The sequence below is a fragment of the Littorina saxatilis genome, linkage group LG9 (assembly GCF_037325665.1).
Source record: "Littorina saxatilis isolate snail1 linkage group LG9, US_GU_Lsax_2.0, whole genome shotgun sequence".
NCBI classification, from domain to species: domain Eukaryota; kingdom Metazoa; phylum Mollusca; class Gastropoda; order Littorinimorpha; family Littorinidae; genus Littorina; species Littorina saxatilis.
This window is the reverse complement of record NC_090253.1, coordinates 4,970,903-4,977,102: the sequence shown is the minus strand read 5'-3', so window position 1 is coordinate 4,977,102 and position 6,200 is coordinate 4,970,903.

The following is a 6,200-nucleotide window of genomic DNA, read 5'->3' as shown; positions in this document are numbered from 1 at the left end:
CACTGCATCCTCCAAGACACTGTAACTGCCACAAAACAGCTGTCGGATGGTAAAGCGGAAACAAGTCAAATCGAAGACGCTAAGATGCAAGTAAAAAACACTCTGGTGAGACATTTTTCAGAGAAATTCGAGAAACAGGGAGAAGAACTGTCAGTCCTAAGAAACAAAGTGACCTGTCTCGAAAAAGAAAATGTTAGCATAAAATGCCAGTTGCAGGAAGCGCGCCGTGAGGTTAAATCAAAGAAAAGCTTCTCTCAAGCAGTACAAACTGTAACTGCTGCCAATGGCAATGCGGCCACCCGGACCACACTTCCCCCTTGCCAACTCTCTGCAACAGAGAACTGTGTGCAACAAAGCCCTCGCTATGTTGGGAGCGCTATTCCTCCCTCCCCTCCTCTCATGTATGCTGTCCCCACCACTAACTCCTTTGCCGCCCTATCCGATGACAACTCCCCCAGCGAGTCCACACTCTCCCAGTCCGAGTCGGTCCACCCACTTAAGGAAAACCCTGATGAATGTGTGGACAGACAGAAACCAACATCACCCCAAGAAACATTGTCCACTCTTTCGGTTGCCGGCCAGTCAACCATGCTCTTGATCGGCGATTCTGTCATCGAGCATGTCGACCCACAACGACTGGCACCAAAGGGTGAGATTCTGCAAAAAGTATGCGTGTCTGGTATGACAGTGTATGACCTGTGCAAATGGCTGCACGGCAATGCCACATCACCTTCAGCAGCAGTGAATCGTGTGACTGTTCATGTTGGCGTCAACAGTTGCAAGATGGGACCTGTGTCGGAGAAAGAGTGGGCCGACATCATTGGACTGTGCCGCAAAGCCTTTCCTAATGCCAGAGTCTGTCTCAGCTCCATCCTGCCAGCAAAAGGTCGACACACTTTCAACAACTCCATCCTTCCCTCAAATAGAAACCTGGAAGCTGCCTGCCGACGTCTTGATGCTGTCTTTGTAGACAACTCCAGCAGCTTCACTGCGAGCAGTGGTGCACCGAGATTGGCGCTCTACAGCGATCATATTCACCCCAGCGCAAAGGGCACTGCCAAACTGGCTATTAACATCAAATATGCCGACACATCCAACTTGAAAGAGGACCGCCGCTCCAGCGATGACGCTCATCAAGCAAAGAACCATGACCAGGACAACCGCGACCTTTCTCGTCGCAAGCAGCCTCCACACAGACACTCTAATGAGGACACGGGTGCACGCTCCATCCCAAACCACCATTCCCACTCCTACCCTCCACCACCTCCACCCCCGCCGTCCTCCCACCACTACCCTTCACTTATTCCCACCCGTACCCCTGTTAACCTGCCCCCTCCATTTACCTACCCGCCCACCCAGTCTACACGAGAGTCTGTCGGTCAACTGGCGTATGCAGTGACCACGCCAACGCAACCAATTTGGCAATACGCAAGCAGCGCAATTGCGCCGCCCATTCGCCCCTGTCCGCAAATTCGCCCTACCAGTCATCAGCAGTTTGCGGTCCCTCCCCCCCGGACACCCACCTGTCTACAGCCAGTCTGCTGACCGTGTCCAACTGCCGCACCTGTCGTCACAGCTCAGTGCAAATGCAGTTCAGCTGCTGAATTTAATTTCAACTCAGCTGATGTGTTAAAAGCTTAAAACTGAAGGCTGTGTAAGTTAGGTGACCTTCGGACTGGTCGGAATATTTCAGTTTGTTTAACAGTATTGAGCGTTGTATCTGCTCCGTGCATAGTCACAAACAGCATCAAATGCAGCAACTAGTGTGTGTGTGTGTGTATGTATGTGTGTCTGTGCGTGAGTGCATGTGTATGTGTATGTGTGTGTGTGTGTGAGCGCGATCGCCGGGTCGCCTTGGACAAACATTATTTGGTTCAATTTTCTTGTAGTGTTATACAACCTAGAGCTTGTGTTACGCTTAAAACCTTACGATAAAGTTCGAAGCGTTTTTGCACCTTGTGCAGTGACTATACCTGTGTTTCTAGTTGTGCCTTGCGTTGTACTCGGACTGCCTGTCTGTGTGACGTGACGTGGACACTGAGGAAAGAGTGTGTTTCCTTCCCTTCGGTTCTAGCACTTCTCCATATCGTCTGATCGACCCGTCGTAGCACATTGTTTAGAACTCTATTGTGTAATTCGTAGACGACAAGGACTTTGCCTTTTCTAGCAAATCTTGAACTTTCACTCTACAACGTCCAGTGTGTGCGGATTGTGTCTGCTTCTGCGTGTACTCTTAACATTTATAAGCATGTCGGCACTAGCTCCAGCCGCAGGACTGAATATCGGACACTTAAACATTTATCATCTCTTGAACAAAATTCCTGATCTCTGCGTGTTATTAAATCAACATTCTCCCATAACCCATTTGTTTGGGATTTCAGAGACTAGGCTGGACTCACGCATCTGTGATGATATGTTGCGGATACCTCACTATTCTGTTATCCGACGCGACAGTATGGAAGTACAACATACTGGTCTTGCTGTTTATGTCCATGATTCCATTGCAAAGTTTGTTAAGCGCAGGGCTGATCTGGAAGTGAAAAGTATTGAATGCCTTTGGCTTGAAATTTCTTATAAGAATTCGAATTCTTTTCTCCTCGGTTTTGTATATAGAAATCCCGCATCCAATTCAGCTTGGTCTGACGATTTTATTGATTTGATGGATAACATCAAATGTAATAATCGCAATGTTTTGTTACTTGGTGATTTTAACATAGACTTGCATAAAACCCAGACAGCCTGGCGCTCAGTTACATCTCTCTTTGGATTCCATCAACTTGTGAACACCTCAACCAGATTGACTGATACAACATCAACGTTGATTGACCACATTTACACTAATAATACTTCCATGGTGTCAAACGTGAAAACTGTACCTTCAAGCATCAGTGACCATTGTTCAGTATTTTGTTCTTGGTCGTTCAAGTTACCTAAGCCGGTGCACAAGGGCCATACAACTATTGAATATAGAAGCTTTAAAACGTTTGATGAAACTAAATTCTTCTTTGATCTCAGTTTAGCACCATTTTCCTCTGTGTTTAATCATGTTGTTGCTGACGAAGCGTTGGGCGCCCTTTTAGATATATTTTATCCTATAGTGGATAAGCATGCCCCACTACGTCACCACAGAGTGAAATATCCATCTCTTCCCCCATGGTTGACGGAACAGATTATAGAAGCCATGTCCCTGCGTGATTTTTACAAAGCAAACAACATGAAGTCTGATTTTAAGAAACAAAGGAATAAAGTGACAGAATTAACACGTCAAGCAAAAGCAAATTACTTTAATACATTAATCGAGGACAAGAAAGATATTGCAACTGTTTGGCGTGCTGTTAATAACATATTAGGTAAATCTAAACAGAACTCAAATCGGTCTGCCACAACCATCTCCCCTGAAGATTTTAATAACCATTTTTTGTCCCTTGCCAATAGGCTAAATGAATCTGCAAAATGCGACAGTCCTGATTCTGACCTTGAAGTCTCTCTCACAAAATTACATGATTTTTGCAATGACAAATGTAAACCGGACGATTTTTTTACTATTCCAGACATGGCAGTGCATGAGGTAGGTAAGGCGCTAGAAGGCCTTGAGAATAAAAAGTCCATGGGTCCTGACAAGATTCCTCCTTACTTGGCCAAATTAGCTCTACCATATATTGTGGAGCCACTCACCTATGCGTATAATCTCTGCATAAAGCAAAATACTGTACCTAGTTTACTAAAAAGAGCAAAAGTAATTCCACTCCATAAAGGCGGAAATTTATCTGACCCAAATAATTTTAGACCCATTTCCTTATTACCCATTTTATCCAAACCATTGGAAAAACATATTCACAAACATTTGCTCGCGTACATAGAAAGCAGAAACCTTTTCCATCAATTTCAATCTGGTTTTCGAACAAATCACTCTTGTCACAGCGCCCTTACCACGCTATGCGACACCTGGTTGTCTGCAACAAACCGATCTGAAATCAGTGGTGCTGTGTTTCTCGACTTTAAAAAAGCGTTTTGATCTTGTTGATCATTCAATTTTACTGAAGAAATTACAGTTGTATCTCAGAAACAGTTCAGTGTGTAACTTTTTTGCTTCCTATTTACAGGACAGATCTCAATATACTGCCCTAAACTGTAAAATATCTACTGAGGAGACTGTGAAATGCGGGGTGCCTCAAGGGTCAGTGCTTGGGCCGATCTTGTTCTGTCTGTATATCAATGATCTGCCACTGCACATTTCTGACAGTAATGTAAGAAGTGATTTTTTTGCTGACGATTCTTCTCTTCACTCAAGTGGAAAGTCTGTTACAGTAATAGAGTCCTCCCTTCAAACAGCTTTAAACGATGTAAATAACTGGTGTAGTGCTAATGCTATGCTTGTCCATCCAATAAAAACTAAAAGTATGGTAATTGCAACCAGACAAAAACATCAGATTTCTCCACTCAAACTAAATCTTACTATTGGTACGCAATCAATTGAACAAGTTCAACAGCATCGCGTTTTAGGGGTAATTCTTGATTGTGAATTCAAGTGGCAGGCACAAATACAGCATATTTGCAAGAAAGTAGCCAAGAACGTTTTCCTCCTATCCAAGTTAAAGCAATATACCGACAGAAGGACTCTGGAAATGTTCCACCATGCTCATGTAATGCCTCACATTAATTATGTTTCGACGCTCTGGGATGGCAGCAGTGATGTCCACTTGAAAAAGTTAGACTCTCTCTATCGTCGCTCGGCCAAACTCATCGTAAAGGATAATGCCTCAACAGATATGAAATTAAAAATGCTTAACTTTCTTCCACTGGAAAAGCATCTCAAGTTAAACAAAGCCATTTTCATGCATAAATTGTATCACGATAAAGTGCCGATTTACATTACATCATTATTTAATAAAGCTACCCACAGATATGGGTCGGTCAACCTGATCCCACCAATTCCACGAATTGACCTGTATAAGACCAGTCTTGCTTTTTCGGGTACTTCAGTTTGGAATTCACTTCCATCATCCTTTAAGCACCTAAAGTCATTAAAAAGTTTTAAAAAATGTGTAAAAAACCACTTAATGTCTGAGTAGTTTAACGCCTTTTGACTTACCAAACTTAGTATTACGTCAAAAATATGCTGTGCATTGTATATTCTGAACATATTTTTGTTACTCTATTGCTACATGTTCGATTGCCACCAGCTTGTATTTATAATTACCTGCATAGTATGCATTTGATTTTATGAATAACCACATATGTATGCTCTTCATGCCTCATCTTTATCATCATCATCATCATTATCATCATCATTATCGTCATCATCATCATCATCGTCATTTTTATTATCACGTTTTCCGACCTCCTTTTGTTGGTTAACTTTTTAACTTTTTAATTTTTAATTTTTTATTTTTTATTTTTATTTTTATTTTTTTAATTTTTATTTTTATTTTTTTTATTTTTATTTTTATTTTTATTTTTTTTTATTTTTTTATTTTTTTTATAATTTTTTTTATTATATAATTGTGTGTCTATGCGTCCCAAGGACAGATTGTAAGAAAAGGCGTAGCCTTAAATCTAAATCCTTGTAAAATAAAGTTCAATTCAATTCAATTCAATTCAATTCTCTCTCTTTCTCTCTCTCTCTGTCTCACTCTCTCTCTCTCTCTCTCTCTCTCTCTCTCTCTCTCTCTCTCTCTCTCTCAGTCTCTCTCTCTCTCTCTCTCTCTCTCTCTCAGTCTCTCTCTCTCTCTCTCTCTCTCAGTCTCTCTCTCCACCTTATTGAGCTTTAGTATGGAGCATTTAACTGAGTATACGGGCCAAGGCTATCACGTTCACAGCTCAACTTATATAGCCTATGATTACAGCCTACAAGTTAAGCTCTCCATGCTATGACCCGTATCAAGCTCCACTCGACGCTACCGGAATAAGAATATCGAGGCCGTCGCAGTGGCTTAAACGTGAAAATAAGAATTACAAAATAGATAAAAACAACGGAACAGACCTGTGTGGCTTAAAAGAAACCATTTTTGTCACGAGGGCATTGTTTTAATTATATAGTATCACTAGAAAAAGAAAAAAGTGTACTGTTGTGGCAATTACTGTAAGTCATTAGTACCAATGAGATTAGGTGACAGTTCAAGTGGTTATATTGTTTAGCATAGGCCGGCCTGATCAGGGCTGGCTGGATCTTTAAGGGGGGGGGGGGGGGGGGCTTGGGG